The following is an 18,371-nucleotide window of genomic DNA, read 5'->3' as shown; positions in this document are numbered from 1 at the left end:
CGACCAATCACGGCCGAACGCATCTGAATCCTTATGCAATTTTTGGACCATTTTTGGTTATTTTGGTAAAATGTGTTGGCAAAATGGCAGAATGTTGTACGAGTTGTTTACAAGACATGTTTGCATCTTACTGTCGACTGGAAATGACTTCACATGTGGTGAAAGCTCGGGTAGCGACCAATCACGGCCGAACGCATCTGAATCCTTTTGCAAATTTTTGACCATTTTTTGGTTATTTTCGTAAAATTGATGTTTTGCAAAAATGGCAGAATGCTGTACGAGTTGTTTACAAGACATGTTTGCATCTTACTGTCGACTGAAAATGACTTCACATGTGCTGAAAGCTCGGGTAGCGACCAATCACGGCCGAACGCATCTGAATCCTTATGCAATTTTTGGACCATTTTTGGTTATTTTCTTAAAATCGATGTTTTGCAAAGTGGCAGATTGTTGTACGAGTTGTTTACAAGACATGTTTGCCACTTTCTGTCGACTGAAAACGACAACACGTGCTGAAAGCTCGGGTAGCGACCAATCACAGTTCAGCTCACAAAAGTCAAACGAACAAAATTCCACTCAAAAATATATAAATAACTGTGATGGCTTTGAAACTACAAGCCACTATTTGTAGTGATGGGTAAATGAAGCTTCATGAAGCACCTGCAATACTTTTTTTAACTCCTCCCACTCCAATCTTGGTTTAAAAATAATCATTAGTAGAACATGGATGACCTTTCCCTTGCCTCTTTGGAACCAAGGTGAATCTTGAGGAATTAAAAATAATCACAAGTGCTTCATGAAGCTTCGTTTGTCCATCACTAACTGCCCGTGCTCAAAATTCTACATTGTCTAGTGAATAGCGTCGTTTTTGCTTTCTCCCTTCCTGTTGTTCGTCTGTGCCGCACGGTACAACAAAAAGGTGTGGAAAAAAATGCACCATAATCATTCAGCCTTAATTTCGTCTCTGGTGTTTCAAATTATCGTCTTTTTGGTGTTGTCCTTGCTGAGCGATAAGAAAAAGTTAGCAGATAAAACACCTTAAGTGCAAGAAGTCCCACCCATCATCAACACGTAAAGCAACACTCCTGGGACTTGTAAAAAAAAAAAAAAAAAAAACAGTCAGCGAACACTATGGCATTTAGTTTGTTCTTGGCACTCGAAGACATTGAGCAACGTGGACGGGAAAGGTCTCAAACTCCCCGTGAATCAGCGTGGCCTCTCGCCCGCAGCCGTGACTCAACATGGCAAACGGCGCGGGAGGTGGGACCGTCACTCTCATGCTCCATTAGGCCCCGTGTCGCCGGCGGATGAAGACAAATGTCTTTGGTTGGAGGATGCCGCGGCGACCACGTCTAATCGGTGACCGTTTGTCCTTTGCGCGATGACCTCATGATGACAAGAACCCGCTTGTGCTTGAATTGGCGGAGTCAAGTGCGTTTCTCACGTCGTCGAAGGAAACGCTGGTGGGAGGCGATCAAGTGCAAATACTTTTTTACAGTCGTATAAAGGACTGCGCAATTAATCGAGTTTTAATCGCGATCACGGTATTGGCTGCCACGATTAATTAAGCTGATCCACAATTGAAAAATCAAGCACTACCACCAGGGGGCAATGTTTCCCACATGTTTGCATGACAAAAGCCTCTTATTTTCTCACTCGATTATAATCGTGATTTAAATATTGACCCAAATAATCGTGATTTTTATTTTGGCCATAATCGTGCAGCCCTTTGAGTGTGTATGTATGTTTATATACATATATATAAAAATAGGAACAGGAGGGTCTAAAAATAATAATACATGCACTAGGTCATCGATAACTAAATTGGTACTAATGTAATCAATTGCTTTTGTGAAGCAATTTACGGACTTTTTCTAAAGTAATCAGTCACTTTAGCTGCTCAAGTAGATGATTACTTTAGTTCTTAATTATCTGGAATAGGCACCAGCAAGCCAGCGACCCGAGTGAGGAAAAATGGTTATCAAAAATGAATGTGCTGGCGGTTTTAATCGATTTTGATCAAAGGAGTTAAATGTGAGACCTTAATAGGTTTTCTGTGAGTATAAGCAAATTCGTTGTAATGCCAACACAGTACATTTTTCTTTTCAAAGTAAGAGCAAATTGATTGGAAAAACAGACGCTTGTTGCTAACTGTGTATAGTGATGTAGTATAAGATAGAAACAAAACAGGTGATGATACGGGATGTAACTTCTAGATTTGCTGAATAAAATATGACTAGAGACTCCAAGTTGAATAAACCAGACACAGATTGCACAGCAACCTTGTTTTTTTTTGTTTTTTTTTAATCTAAAAATGATTTGCCCTGGTTCGTGCGTACTTGGCTGAAAAAAAAAAAATCACATCGGGCACACCATTGTAAAATGTAAAGAGCCACTGACTAATTATGTATATCAAAGAGACCTAATTGAACAGTATTATTGCACTAACGCAGCATTTCATAAAACTAGGACAGTTGAAATGTCAGATGCGGGCATCATGAAAAACCCGCAATGGAATAGCACTCGTGAGTTGTAAAGTGAGATGTGCTCTTTTCCCTGAACTGCAGCAGGAACATCAAACCCATACACCAAAAAAGTGATTGTGGCACCAGGAAGTTGCGTTCAGAAACGGTGCGACGACAGCGAATTCCGGTGGGAAATCACGTTCAGGCCTGAGTCAGGCCCGAACGTCTCCATTCCAAATGGAACGTAGCACGGCACCGGCCGTCGCTTCAGCCGCGGTATCGATTACCGATACGAGGTGTCTGCTTCTATTTCGATTGAACCCCTTCACGGTACAACAACGTCGTTATCTGGAAGACCAAACTAGTCAAACGCCGATCTCCTGGGTTGCGAGTGCTCGCCGGGGTGTTTATTGAAGGCCCGACCCCCGTCCTGTGCTCATTAAATTGATTCATGGATTCAATAAGCGGGGCGCAGGCAGCAGGTGTGCGTGTCGAGGGTGCGCGACGGGACTCGCCGGCATCCTTCACTCTGATCAAGTATCTTAGGTGGCTTCTTGGCGCAGATGTTGCTGGCACTGCACTTGCGGAGCTGATTGACGGTTGACAACACTGTGTTCGATTTGCTCTGTGTCTGACGAACTTTAAAGTGGTAGTTTAGTGGTTCATTTTTCCTAAAAGGACCTAAATCATGATGTTTTTTTACCCTTTCCCGAATACTGAATTCCGGTTCCAAGTACCGTATTTTCCGCACTTTAAGGCGCACCGGATTATAAGGCGCACCCTCAATTAATGACAAATTTTAAAACTTTCAACCACAATATAGTATTACTCAAAGTAATAATAATAACTCAAATAATAACTCTAAACTCTCAATAGCATAATAACTCTATGTATATACACATTTAGTTTGTACAGTATGTCAGTTTTTTCAAAATGGGTCTCAATTGACAGCTAGCACTGTTTATACTGTATTAGGGATCAGGTGAGAAACTCAATGCCATTTCACACTGGTAAATAATATGTTAGGATGAGAAAATAAGAGGCTTTTGTCGTGCAAAAGTGGGAAACAGTGCCATCTGGTGGTGATGCTTGATTTGACTCATAATCAAAAGACTTGACTTTTTACATGTTAGTATCGCCAAGGATGAGGTGATCACGATTAAATTCCGATTAATTGTTCAGGCCTCCTCTCATTGAACATGAACATGAGGGTGTGTACACTTATGCAACCCTCTACTACAGGAAATTCTAGTTCCTTTCTCTAATAAAAGAATCCAGGATGTTCTTTCGATTAGGTTGGAAACGATTTATCTCGCTGCAAAAAATAATGCCGCCAAAACTGAGCTCACAATACTATCAAATAAATAAACACTACAGTGTCCTCATCCTGACTCCGATACCCGTGTAGCATTAAGGCCAATGGAGGCTAAAGAAAGAGCCTGGCGGAAAGAGACTTTTCATCTCGCATTGGAAGCGAGGAGCCTGATCTAAAGCCTTGTGTGTGTGTGCCATTCTTTTTTAGAGACTTTTTTTGATGCTGCGCCACCAATCAGATTATCTGGCTTCTTCTGAAGAAGTGTGAGGAGAGCACAACAAACAGCCTCCAGTTAAAGCGCCGCGTTTTCTCGTCACCTTGGAAGTTTTTTTTGGACTTTCCCATTGAAAGCGCCAAGTGAATCGAAAACAAGTGAGTGAATATGTTGACGTGAAGCTTTTCATCTGATAAGTCGTCCGAAATTCAATGCCGGGTATATTTTAACTTTCGATACTTAAGTACAAAAGTAATTGGTTACTTTATCTTAGCGCTAATTCGTTTTATAAGCTCCATTTTATAAATGCCTGGGATTAAATGTCTGGACATTTTAAAAAGTATGAAAATATATCTTTGCAAATAAATGATTAATTATAATGAAACAATTGATATTGGGCAAGTCGTTCTTTAGGATTTAATGTGAATATTTGACTTCTAAAGTAGTCATTGGAGCCCGGTGAAGATTAATCTTTGACGTCTATCGTCGTCATTGGCACTGAATGAGTGCATGTGTTTGACAACAAGTGAATTTGAAGGTGTTTCCAAACTTTTGACCGGTCCTAAACAACAATAAAACAGACCGGGTATTAAATTCTATCTTATTCTAGCAGAAAAATAAAGACTAGCATCTGCCACTTTCACATTTGCGAGGTCACGTTCTTGGCTTTGCCGTTTTGTCGCGGCCCCAAAACAAGCGACCCGGAGAACCGGAAGGCCGTGACTTGCTCCTGTCGGACTCCATCGCACCGGAGAGCGTTTCGCTTGCCATTTCTTTTGTTCCGCTTTAATGTCACGCAAATGTCACGGACCAAGCGCTTCATTTCTTGAGAATTTTTAATGTGACAATGAATTAGGCCGCCATGGTAACGATGGCTCAACTCTGTAAACACCGTTTCTCAAGCGAGCATCCTGCAATGAAACGTCGACTCGTTTTTTTTGGGCTAACGGCTTTCATGACCTTTTAAATGATGATCATGCGAGAGTTTTAATCAAATTGACCATTATATGCAGGGGTTCAAATCATTTTTTTTTTCATGGGTTCCTGACATGAGTAGGAGGACATAGTATTTTGTACGCACCCTTTCTTAGATTAAAAACAAACTTTCTGTCATTCTTAGTGTCGCTTCCAGGTTATTAGCGTGTCTGTGTGTGCTCAAAGTTTGAGTTGTGTTTCCTCAAAGTTTCATAATTCCATCAGTTATGATTCGCAGTATTTGTTGGGGACCTCCAAGGAGGTCAGAGGTAGATTCTCCGTCAACTGTAAAGCGTCAACGTAAATGATCTCCTTCGCAAGAATGATACGCAGCCCAGACAGCCAGTCCCAGCCGCTTCAGTAAACAAACAAATCGCCACAGACTAGGAAGACATGAGACTCCGAATTTTCACTTCAAAGTCAGAATTCGGACTTTTCTCAGAATTTGAGTTTTGACTGAAATGTGAAGTCTGAGGATTGAATTAAGTCCTAAAAATTCTGACTTTATTACCAGAATTTAGACTTTAAAGTCAATATTCTGACTACGTTCTTCTACCTTCAGTCAGAATTCTGACTTTTTTCTGAAAATTCTCCCTTTAGTCAGTTCTGACTTTGTTCTACCTTCAGTCAGAATTCTGACTTTTTTCTGAAAATTCTCCCTTTAGTCAGTTCTGACTTCGTTCTACCTTCAGTCAGAATTCAGACTTTTTTCTGAAAATTCTCACTTTAGTCAGTTCTGACTAATTTCTAAGTTCTGATAAAAATGACTTTACGGGGAGAATACTTCTGTGATGTAATTTGAAAGTTAAATAATTCTGAGAATAAAGTCAGAAGTCTTTTAAAGGAGAATTCTGGGGACTGAATAATTCTAAATTGAGAATTCTGGCTTTAAAATGTGAATTTTGAGGATTGATCAAACTCCTCTATTCTCAGACGTTTCACTTTAAACTATAGCCTCTCAGAATTTTAACTGAGAATAAATTCAGAATTCTAACTGAAATGATAAATCTGAGGACTGAATAAAATTTTCAGATTTCTGACTACTCCCAGAATTCTCACTTCAGACAGAATTCTGACTTTAAAATGTGAATTTTGAGGATTGATCAAAGTCCTCAAAATGTCGACAGTATTCTCAGACATTTAACTTCAAACTATAGCTTCTCAGAATTTTAACTCAGAATAAATTCAGAATTCTAACTGAAATGATAAATCTGAGGACTGAATAAACTTTTCAGATTTCTGACTACTCCCAGAATCCCGTCTCTAAAGCGGGGATTCTGAGAAGTCAGAATTCTGAGGTTGAAGTCAGAATTCGAACTTTGAAGTGTCGTCATGCATGGGCAAAACGGGCGTCCTCCAATGATAGACTGAGACTTTTAACGAACTGCCCACCTCTGGGAAAAAACAAAATAAAAAAAACAAAAAACTAAATGGTACACGGTCCCTCCAGAATACCTTCCATTTATGGTAATAGACTGAATTAAACACCCCGTGCATTCCAGTTCCAGGCCTAAATTTAGCGCAAGCATGAAATTCATGTGTGCATTTAAGCCTTTAAAAAAAAAAAAATCATAAAAAAAAAAAGCTTTTCAGTCCCTCGGAGCATATGTGTGTGCGCATGGGAGAATACGTGTGTCGTCGAGCACCTGGAGTCCAGGGACACTCCATCAACGTGACGGCCCTTTAAGGCGCTGCGGACGACTAAACTCTCTAAAAATATCTATCAAAGTCAGCGCGCTCAGATCACAGCAAGGCGACGGGAGAGAGAGAGAGAGAGAAAAAAAATGAAGACCTCAGCGCAACGAGAGAGAAATTAACAAAGTGGCATCGACGCGACTCATGGTGTACCATATTTCAATTTTAACCTGTTTTATTTGTTTTGTTTTTTTTGGCCCATGGTCGGAAATTTATAATGTAAAAACTAGGGATGTTCAAAACCACTTTTTTTCCACACCGATACTGGTTGGGGCGTTCAATATTTATGTAGTCACCGATACCAAGTATCGATACTACCGGTACTTTTGATACGGTTATTTCCTAAAAAAAATAATGGCAGATAATTTTAACCGAGATATCGCAACATAGTTAAATTGTATGAAATTATCTTTATATAATCTTTCATTCTTCCAATTTCTAGTTGCTGATAGTAAAACTGCCACAAGAGGGCGACATCAGCCGCTGTTGCAAGTACCGATACCTTAAAAGAATGCTGGGTAAGTCTGCATTTAAACATTTTGTGAACTCAGAGTAAAGCTGTAACAATTAATCGACAAGTAATCAAAAATCAAATTAATTGCCAGTTGGTTTTCATATCCTCTGAATTTCACCTTCTTGACAGTAAATATTCTCCGATTTAATTCGAGCCATCATTGACTGATAATTATTGCTATGATGATTTACAAACATCTGCTTTTACTTTGGTAAAAAATTATCAATATTTTAGCCTATTTTTACAGAACAAGCTATAACCGAGTATTAAAAGCATTTTTTTGTACCAATTTTTTTTTTTTCAACTTTAAATATGTAACGATTGCACTGAAATTCTGCTCGTAACAGTCAAAGGTGGAAAAAAAACAAAACTTTTCTAATGGACTTTTCTGCCTGTTTGGTATTCACGAAAGTTAAATTATCCACCTGCCGTGCGTCATCATCTTATCACGTTTATTCGTCAAAGTGAAATATCCTGTTTATGAAATTAAAAATAGTTTATTAAAACCACTGGCCAATTCAAAATCCATAAATATCACGTATCACATTTGATACATTTGCCGTGGAATTGTTTTAAAGTCTCTAAATGGCGTCAAAATCGACCGCTTTTGTTTTCCTCATCACAAATGGAAAATGTGCATGCAACATAATACATTAAAAAATGAAAAATTAAAAACGATAAATAAATAAATCACTGTCTCTAAAGGCTGCCCTCTGACTTGGCGTCCTCATCATTCATGCCGGCAACTATAACATGAATGTCCCGGTGACCATTATGGTTATTGATGACGGCGGCGGCGGCGGGGGTCGTTATGCATGCTGGGGGCGAGCGCGTGCTCTTCTGCGTGCTCTTGAAACTCATCTGGGCTTAAACAACTCCTGATAGGACGTGCGTCTCCAGCTGATGAAGCCATTAGCGCGTGTGTTAGCGTCACCGCGCCACACATTTCAACGGCGATTTCATGCCCGTCACTGACGTCACGGAACTGCAAATGCAATGCGTGAACCCTCACTGTTCGGAATTCTTCTCGTCACGTCTTTTTTCCTGGAAGCTATCTTCAGCTATTTGCCTTCAAATTCACCAATTTGTGGTGCCATTGTTAGATTCAGGCAACCTAGAACATTTAATAAAAAATACACAACGAAGGAAGACAATAGAGTTTAGATTGTTTTTGCTTGCGAGGAGGACGGACAGAGATGTGTTTGGAGTCACAGATCTCCTTCCGCTCTGGGAACACATCTTGTCGAGCCCTCTCTTATTATTGATTAGATTAGCCCTAGTTGCAAAATGTCACCGCCCTAAAGGGTTTTGAGGGAGCATACATGGCAACGTGACAATCAACACGCGATACTGGTGTGTGCGTTCCTGCAATACTATCAGTTATCAGTTCATAGAGTGGCTGTTATCTTTTTATCATATAATGGCCATCCACAGACCATCCGGTCCTGTAGGAAGGTCATGGTGTCTCCCTTCACAGACGACTTTCTCTTTCATGATTAAAACAAAGTTATACTGCTATAGCAACTAAATGTTTTGCAATACAATACCAATAAATATGGAGTAACTTATGTACTTTTATTCTAATAACTATTTTCAGCATTCTAGCCATAAGAGCCTGTTGTTAGCAATTAGCAATGGCTCCAATGTTAGCAGCTAGCAGCGCTAGTAGTGCTGTTCTTACTGATCACTTTTTAGCAAAGCAGACTGAATCCAAATGTGTTGCTTAGCTAGCAAAAATGGCTCAAGTGGGATTGACGTCACTTTGTTTCATAAACCAAATCAGGGGATATTTGTCTACAATTTCACAACTATTTCTAGAGATTGAAATAGTGCTTTTCCAAAAATGATCAATTTAAATTTATTATTAAGTGGAAATGTGTTTTATTATATTTGTATTCGTGATATTATTTAATCAAGCAAAGGATGTACAGTGCATTTGTTTATTTTTATTTGATTACCTGATTAATCATTTGTAGCAGCTCTAGCCTGGGTTAAGCTAGGTTTAGCATGTGTTGTTAGCGGACATAGAGGAGACCCGTTGCCACATCCACAATTTTTCTCAACTAAATGGCTAAAAAATGGCAAACATGTTATTGCTTGAAAATGGCGTTCCGCAAAACAGTGTGGCTTTTGTCTATTTAAATTTTAAAAACACCAAGACTGCAAAAGTGCATCCGTGTCACACTCCAGAGAGGCGCACTTATCGTGCCCCCGAGCAAACATCTGTCAAGCACTGAGATTACTTATCGACTCGCTTACAGAATGTCACGTCTACGCTGCGTTATACTGTAAGACATGTCATAAAATTACTATATAACATCGTAAAAAAAAAAAACAGGAAGCGCATTAAGCTTGTGTCAGGGGAAAAAAAAAGCCTTGTGGCGTTTTAGGAGATCCTCTGGATGGAATTTATTCTTAAGGGCTGGGCATTATTTTCTTTTTATCGACATCAGCACATGAGTTGCGGGCTAAAGTATAATCATAGTCAATAATAAAGACGATTCATGAAAGTAAATTACGCACTGGCTTACCATTGAAGTACGAAAAGTAATAAGTATTAAATTCATCAATTACTTTTTTTTTTACTTTTACTTGACTTTATTTTTGCACTATGGGTACTAAAGTATCTTAATTCGGTTCAATTAGAATATGTTCTAATGTAATTAATTACTTGCAATCCTCTACTATGTAAAGTAATTCATTACCGACCCTAAAGTCATTGATTACCTTAGTACTCAATTAATTTTGTACCGTTGTATAAAAAGTAATCTATTACCAACATAGTAATTGATTACTTTAGTACTCAATTCTTTTAGTACCAGTCATTTTTATATCTAATTAATCGATTACTGTACTTACAGTACACTAAAGTACTAAATATGCTAAAGTAATCAATTACTTCAGTACCCTGGTACTTAAACTACAAAAAGTGCAAACGTGACATGGTAATGAATTACTTTAGTACTTTAATGTCTGAAGTTACTTTCCAATTTGATTGCCTAATTTAATCAATGTTGAGTACTTTATCAGCAATGGTAATCGATTATGTTTAATACTTTAGTACCTAAAGTAATTAAGAAACTCTTTTACCTAACGTAACTGATGACTTGTAGTTGTACTATAGCACTCTAATGAATTAATTTAGTACTCATTACATTTAGTACCAGTCATACTTAGATTCAATTAAACAATTTAATTTCTTTAAAATTCATAGTCACTTTTTGCCAACGAGGCGTATTTTTGTACCGTATAATGACGCCGAACATTCTTTTCAGCAAACAGTCAGCGTGTTAGCTTATTTTTAATCATAGCACAAAAACATAAACAAAAAAAAACCCCAATAACATACGCCTCATGAAAGAAAAGCAGAGCGAGAAGTTGTACGAGTTTCACCAAACTGTCAAACTGCCTCTCAGTTTTTGGTCAAAACGATATGTGGATCATTTTTAACGACCAGGAAATGTCAGCGAGAGAAAGAGGCTGCTAGCTTGGATGGCGGATTACCAAACTGGGTTTTACACATCCACACTTTGTCCCCCCCCCCGAATGTATTTTTAACGCCAAAGCAAAAAGTTAAAAATAACAATAGCCAACATTGTTGAATCTTTTATATTGTAAAACAAACATGACTATATAAGCGTGCCCAGTGTTTTTTTTTTTTTTTTTTTTTTCTTTGCGGGAGATCCTTTCAGGCAACTATGAGAAATTGGCTGAAGTAAATGTCACATCTGCATTTTTACTCATTTTATTACTTGTTTGCGTCACATATAAACTAAGGCCTTCATTCGTAGTGGTCAAGAATAAAAACATCATAACACAAGTGTAATACAGAGGGGAACACTTTTACAAACCCCCCCCCCCAAAATGTAAACAAAGGTTTAAAAGCTAAATGATTAAAAATCCTAGAAGTTCAAACAATGAAATCTAATAGTTTGCGAAATTACTCAAATTTTATTCTTTTTGCATTTTTAAATGAATCCCATTAAATTTGCTAATTTTTATGCCTTTTTTCTTATTTACAAAATGTACAAACTAAACTTTTTCAATCTCATATTTTCTCATACATACTGTAGCTGACTTCATCTAACATTTCATGCTAAAAAATAAATAAATAAACACCTGTATATTATATTGGTATCTTTTTGGAAGTGTAAATGCATCAGGACAATCCTAAATTCTTCGTTATTCATTAAAACAAATAACTGTTATTTGTAAGTACAAACATACATTTGTACATATAAATTTTACATAAAAAATACATAAAAAAAATACATTTTTTTTTTTTTTTGGAAATCATGTTTATCACCTGTTATGTTTTTCTATCTATTATTTAAAATTTTTGAGGAGACTTCTGTTCAAGGTCTTGGGCCTTATATCAATAAATGATCTTTGTTTATCCTTGCGCGTATGCACGGCAGCATTACTTGCTTTGGTCTCTTCGCCCGGTGGCGTCAACATTCGTCCACGTCCTTAAAAAAAAAAAAAACTGAGAAGACTGGAAAGTCTGCTGCATCTTTTGTTAAAGCGCTCGCCCGCTGACGGACGAGCGAGTGAGCATTCAGACAAACACGCGCGCCCGTGGGAGCGCGTTACCATGGGGACAACGGTCTGTATAAAGTATTAATCATCCTCGCGGTTGATTAGCGCGCCGGGAATGTCAGGTGCATCACGTCCTCTGGCTTTCTTGACACCAGAAAATTTCGGCGGCGCATTCGACACGCATCCGAGCTCCCCTTTTATCCGGGGAGAGTACAGCGTGCGTTTGCCTGGGAAAGAAAGCGAACGCCCACACAGCTAGGCCGTAGCTCCGAATTCCGACATCAGACGGCCGACGCGGACTGCGCCGAGCCTCCCAGGCCCAATTTATTGGCAACGCGAACATGATCTAGTGCCTCCTTTTCGATTCTGTGAATCAATAGGGGGCGGAATGTCTCCGGAATGTTGAGTGCCGAGCGTGAAAGGCTACCTTCCTTCAAATCAGATAGGGGTGTATGTTACAATCTGTGAAAAGTGTCAAACTTGGAGACGGCAAGAAAAACTGAAGTCGCTCAGGTTTTATTTATTCATCCGTATTAGCTTCGACCTAGGGCTACGTGATTATGCCATCATGATTGTTTTGGTCAGTATTGAAATCACGAATATTAATCACGATTCGTCATTGTCAGGTTCACCTAGTAGACATAATTAATTGCGGCTCACAAAGGGGCATTTTTATATAGTAAGGTATTTGATTAGCAGCTCATGCATGAGGAGAACGGAGAAGGACCGCAAAAGTGCAATTCTGCGGCGCTCTGAAACAGCCTCTCTGCACCCTCTCTTTTTATTAGTTCAAGTGGTCTCTCGGTACAAAAGTCATTGCCGCCCTGAAGGATTGGGGGAGACATTTGGCAACAATGTAAACAATTGGTTTACGATGGTGAGGATTGCAGTTATCTCCTTCCTCAGAAACAGGATGCGCGATGGGTTGGGTCACGAGACCCCCGTAGGGTCACGGGCCTGAAACGTGTTAATTCCTCTTCACAACCAACAGTAACAGAAAATATTCACACACAGCTAACATACTTTCTGAGTGCAAACCAATGAGAAAAAATAAGCCTACTTAGAACCAAGCACATTATTTTCTTTTAAGGAAATTTTAATCAATTAACAGTCAAAATGTCATTTTCGGTCATTTCAAATCAGTCTCTATCAAAATAGGTATATAGGTCTATAGATTGCGCTAAGTAGCTACCTAGGTAGTGCTAAGTAGCTAGCTAGCAGATAGATAGATAGATAGATAGATAGATAGATAGATAGATAGAGCTAATTATATAGAATTAGCTAGTGAGCTTGCTAGCAAGATAGATAGATAGATAGATAGATAGATAGATCTAACAGCCTGTTAATACTCGATCTAGATAGATAGATAGATAGATAGATAGATAGATAGATGTGGTAGCGTTTTTCCAGTTGTAGCTTCTTAAGTAGACACCCGTGTGAAGGGTGAAGGATCTGTCCATCCAATGCGCGCCGCTCACATAACACCTGGATGAAACAGATTGACGGCGACTGTAGGGGCAACGGGGCAGCGCGCCCGTCAGCCCGGGCAGTCAAGGGGGCGCATCCCCCGGCATTTAGGCGCACGATGGATCGCGCCCCCGACTTTAACGTCGGTCCGAGAGCATTAGCGCAGACGTTAACAGCGATTTCGAAGTAGCTCAAACTCGTAAAGTGCTTATTTTTCCAGCGTTCGCCGTAAACATTTGCACTCCGCCAGACGTGTGATTGTTTCCGAGGAGTGGCAAATTTATCCTGCGCCTGCCAACGAAGGCCGGGCCCCATTTTCTTGTTCAGTGGAGTGGAAGTGGGTGGTTCGGCTCTGTTTGCCAGCATGCTACCACAAAGAGATCTAACGCAAACACAATTAGAACGGCGGCCCGGGTTCTGTTGTGCATAAAATTGATCGACAATCGGAAAGGCGGCTTTAGCCGAGCGCGTTCTGTAAATCGGAGAATACAATCGCTTTGGGCCGGAGGAGACAAAGCAGAGTTCCGCCGACTTCATCCTTTGGAGCCGCGGGTTATTATGCCGGATATCTGCACCGCCCCCCTCCCCGGGGGTATTGGACTTCCAGAGTCGGTCGGGTCCGAGCGGCCCGCAGACGACTGCCGGATTTCTTGGCGCATTGCTGCATTAATAACCATTGTTAGATCTCCTGTCCTTTTTTTTTTTCTAAGAACAACTCATGCATCGCCGATTCCTCACGGCGCACTTTCCGTTGCAGCGGCTTAGAACCCCCCCCCCCCCCCCCCCCCCCCCCGCAGTCGAAGGCTTTGATGCAGGCCAGCGCTTGGAAGTGGCCCACTGATACATTTATTGATCGCTCTGAAGCGCAAATACTCCCTTCTGCAGTTGTTGCGCTCCCTTTCCCCTTCGCTTGGCGGGTGACAAATAACAAAGGAACACTTTTACCAGTCCAATCAAAAGTTGTTTTCAATCAGCGGGTATTCTTCTTGTTCCAAGATGTAAGCCCAATAGATTGAATTTGGCCTTTTGTGGGCTTATCCTTTTGATAACCGTCCACTTGTTTGACTTTGGGTTGTGTTTCTTGTCAGATCTTTTTTAGGTAGGAAACCATACTTGTGCGCTACTGTACGGTTTTAGCCAGTCCTTATCCAGCTTCACGGCACAGCAAACAAAACAAAAAGGTCACAGAAAGTGTAATATAGCCCGCTGTAAAAAAAGGAACTTGTCTCAATGTTGGTAAACCTAGCTGTATGAATGGTCTCGATTTTTTTCAGCATGTCCACAGGGGCAAATGATTTTTTTTTGGTATTATTTCAAGCATGTAAGTTAACTTAAATTTAGTTCGGGGCCATGCGGAGTGCTTCCTGTGTGATGTCATTTCGCAACCCTCTAAAGTGCTAATGACGTGCCAACACCGCTAACGTCAGACATGACAGCCCAAAGTGGTCTGTTACATACGTGTTTTTATGTGAATATGTGCAATGTTAGCCGTCAATTTTATGTTTGTTAGTTCTACGGTGTGAACAGTCAGTGGAAAGTGTAGATGAATGCTGTGAGAATTTTCTCTTGTTACCAGAGACGATTTTCTTCCAACAAGGTTTCGTAACATGGAATTTTTTGTAACAAGAGGCGTTTGTATGTAGAGGTACCACTGTATAGTTCTTTGAATATGTTTAAACCCACTGTACTTGCAAATACTTTCAAACATACTTGCAATCTAAAAACATAGAATTTTTTTCTACTGCACAATGGTTAAATGAATTTAACCCCATATTTTTATATAGGAATATATCAGGAAGCCAGACTATCTGAAATCAACTTTGCGAGCACAGGGAGAACACGCAGACTCCAAAAAAGAAAACCCGAGATGAAATCCAATCGGACTTCCGAATGGCGGGGCAGACGTGCAAACGGATCGTTCACCACGCCGACAAAATTAAAATGTGAGAGCGCCCGGGTTTTATAGTATGACACATTATACGATATTTAAACGTAATGGAAGGAGTGTTATAATGGCACATCATTTGGAATTTGGAACAGGCCATTTCGCACTCCGCAGGTGAGATGAAGATTGAAGTGGCCAGCATTTGCGTGTTCATCTTTGAATTATTAACCAGGGGGCCTTCATCCGAACGCCGCCGCTGTTTTTAATTCGCTCGGGCTGACCGGCGGTTCGCCGCGACGCCCCAGTCAAGACGCGGCGAGCAAATGTGGCGCGAGCGGCTGCATGTGAATGAGCCCGTTAGCGCCACGGTCTATCCGGCGCAAATAAATTGGGGTTGACTTTGCGAGGGGCCTTGAAGGAAGGCGGCCAGATGAAGGAGGCGGCGTGTAATATTCACGCCAGATGAGAGACGGCGGTCATGTAAGTTGAGCGAGGAAGAAGGAGGAAAACTCTTGCCGCTCCGAGATCTTTTTCATCCTTTTCTTAATGCAAAACACAAGTAACGAGGAGCCTGTCACTTCGCGCTCACGTATTCACGTTCGTTTATTTTATTCGATCGAACGGCAAAGCCCGATCGGAATATTCATCACGTGCTAATATTCCTCCAAAGAGAAAAGTGCAAAACATCCGAGAGGCGATCATTAAATTTTGAGGCCGCTTGCGAGATTTCGTGATGCAAGCTGATCAATTAGTCATCCAAGGGCGACCGATTCGGCTATTTGGAATCACGCTACTTAGTGTTGATACATGACCATTTCTTGCCCGTTTTGGGCCCTGCTCATATATCTAATAATATAAAATAATAATATAAAAAGAAACAAAGAACATCACCTAAAAATACTGTGCTGCTACTGAATAGATATATCATTGTTTTTTAAGTTGAAAGATTGGCGGAGCTTTTTTAGTATAGCATTAAGCTAGCCGCTGTTGGTCGTATATTTTTTTCATTAATATTAAAAAATCTTATTTGAACACAGCACATTGAGAAAAGGTCACTCAAAGATCCAGAATTGCGCTGAAAAGATATTGTTTTTAGCAGTGAGGTACAACAGAACTTTTTTGAGTATAGCATTAAGCTAGCAGTTTTTCTTGGGTCATTCTTCTTTGTTTGATATTAAACGGGACCGTGAACATTACAAAATGAACGTCACTCTTAAAAATACAAGGCTGGTAATGAAGAGATGTAGTATTTTGGTTTTAAAGTTGAGGTATGGCAGAACCTTTTTAGTATAGCGTTAAGCTAGCAGATGTCCTTTATGTTATTAATTATTTTCTTTATCTTATAAATTTTAAACTGAACAGAACACATTTAGAAAAAGTCACTTAAAAATACAGTTGTGATACTGAAAAGATGCGGTATCCTTGTTTTTAGCAGTGAGGTACGGCTGAACCGTTTTGTATAGCATTAAGCTAGCAGTTTTCCTGGGTCATTCGTCTTTGCTGGATATTAAGCTGTCACTCTTAAAAATACAATGCTGGTGATGAATAGAGTATATTATTTCTATAGTTGAAGTATGGTGGACCTTTTTTAGTGTAGCATGAAGCTAGCAGGAGTCTGTTATAGTTTTTTTTTTTATCATATAAAATCTAAATTGAACAGAGCATATTGAGAAGAGGCCACTTAAATATACAGTATTCGTACTGAAAAGATGTGATATCCCATAATTTTTGGTGTTTAGGTACGGTGGAACTTTTTTTAGGATAGCATTAAGCTAGCAGTTTTTGGATAATTCCTGTTTGTTTTTCCTGAACCGAACAGAGCACATTAATGAAAGTGTCACTTTCAAAATGATGATACTTTTGGAAGGTTATTTTTGGCCCATGTTTAGAGAACTGATTAACTCATTCAGTGCCGTGGACGCCTTTCAAAATTGTAATAACAATAATAAATAATAAAATTCTGGTCAAATATGTTTTTTTTTATTAAGAGTAGCTGACACGTGACTAATGTTTACCTAATATAAGTCAATTGAGCACTATAGTGCTAACTGTGACCACTGGATGGCAGTGTTTCCACACATATGACACAGATATTACCTACATGCGATTCAAAGTAAGGAATGAAATGTAATCTTTCATATTTTTGTTGGCCTTTAAAGGTGAGTGAAAATGTGAAATATACTGGCCCTCTAGAGGTTTCCTTTTCCAATAACGCTTGGCACTGAGTTAATCGGTTGAGTCCTTATCTGTACAAGTACAGTTTACACCATGGTTGTCTATGGTGCAAGGTTATTTATTGTTATTTAGATATTTATGACCATATCCAGTGGACAAATAATGACAAATAGATTCTACCTTTGCCCATATGTACTGTTGGCTTTCTACATGAATTCTGTTGAGTTGTTTTGTTTCATCTCTCCTGACTCGCTTATCGCCAAGAACTTTGAAAACAACCCAAATCCAAAACAAAGCGCTAATAGAGCGGAGGGAAGAAGAAAGGCATCCGTCAGACATCAACAGGTGGCCATATTTCACGGCCCGCCATGCGAGCCAGTCAAACAGGGGAAGAGGAGTTAGGCCGGTTACTCCCGACGTGAGAATAAGCGGTCAGCCGAGAGGAAGGGGAAGTCGGGCTCCCGGGACCGACGTGAGCCGCGCGCGTGCGGACAGCATGATGAACGAGGGCGGAAGACTGCAGGAGCCCATAAATCAATATCCCCTCCTCTCTTTTTAAGCCTTCAAATCCCGAGTGCGTCTTCTCGTTTCGACGATGATGGCGGGACACTCGGAAACTAATGCCGGCGGTATTCTCCGCGGGCCCCTCCCCGGCCCGCCGTTTGCCGCTCCTCCCGCCGAATTTTGCAAAAGCAAACTGGACTAATGAGTCTTTCTCCGGGGCGAGGCGCGTACTACCTCTAAACGCATCGCTCCGACTCCATGAATGATTTATCGCTGGAAGCTCTCACCAGCCAATGAATTGCGAGCATTAATCCCATTTCAATTCACATTACTGCCCAACACAGACCTACAATATTCATGTATTTTCTTTATGCATACACCACTGGTCTATTGCTTGGTTTTTGTGATCTAACCAAATAATACCATGATAAATAATTTCAAAACTTTTTCCAGCATTCATTTGACCTCTAACCTCTACAACTCGGGTTAGGGTTAAAAGCCATTTGGGAATGTAAATATCAAAACATGAAATTATGAGGTTACTCAGGGTAATGCTTTGATTAAATTCAATTACATCACACTTTATAGAGGAGGGACGAGCATGTACCGATACCAGGTATCGA

At 40.0% G+C, this 18,371-nt stretch overlaps 1 protein-coding gene across 1 annotated transcript in view; it reads left to right on the top strand.

Annotated features, from left to right (window-relative positions):
* The first annotated feature begins 4,016 nt into the window (after positions 1 to 4,016).
* cntn5 (contactin 5) overlaps positions 4,017 to 18,371 on the top strand; it is a 151,610-nt gene continuing 137,255 nt past the window's right edge. Inside the window, exons 1-2 of the mRNA XM_088427826.1 lie at positions 4,017 to 4,152; positions 7,107 to 7,182. The gene's annotated coding sequence lies outside the window, so the exon portion shown is untranslated. The remainder of the gene's footprint in view (positions 4,153 to 7,106; positions 7,183 to 18,371) is intronic.

The sequence above is a fragment of the Hippichthys cyanospilos genome, chromosome 11 (genome assembly GCF_059441005.1).
Source record: "Hippichthys cyanospilos isolate Australia breed blue-spotted pipefish chromosome 11, RoL_Hcya_1.0, whole genome shotgun sequence".
Classification (NCBI taxonomy): domain Eukaryota; kingdom Metazoa; phylum Chordata; class Actinopteri; order Syngnathiformes; family Syngnathidae; genus Hippichthys; species Hippichthys cyanospilos.
The sequence above is the reverse complement of the archived record's forward strand: the minus strand, read 5'-3'. Positions and strand labels throughout refer to the sequence as shown.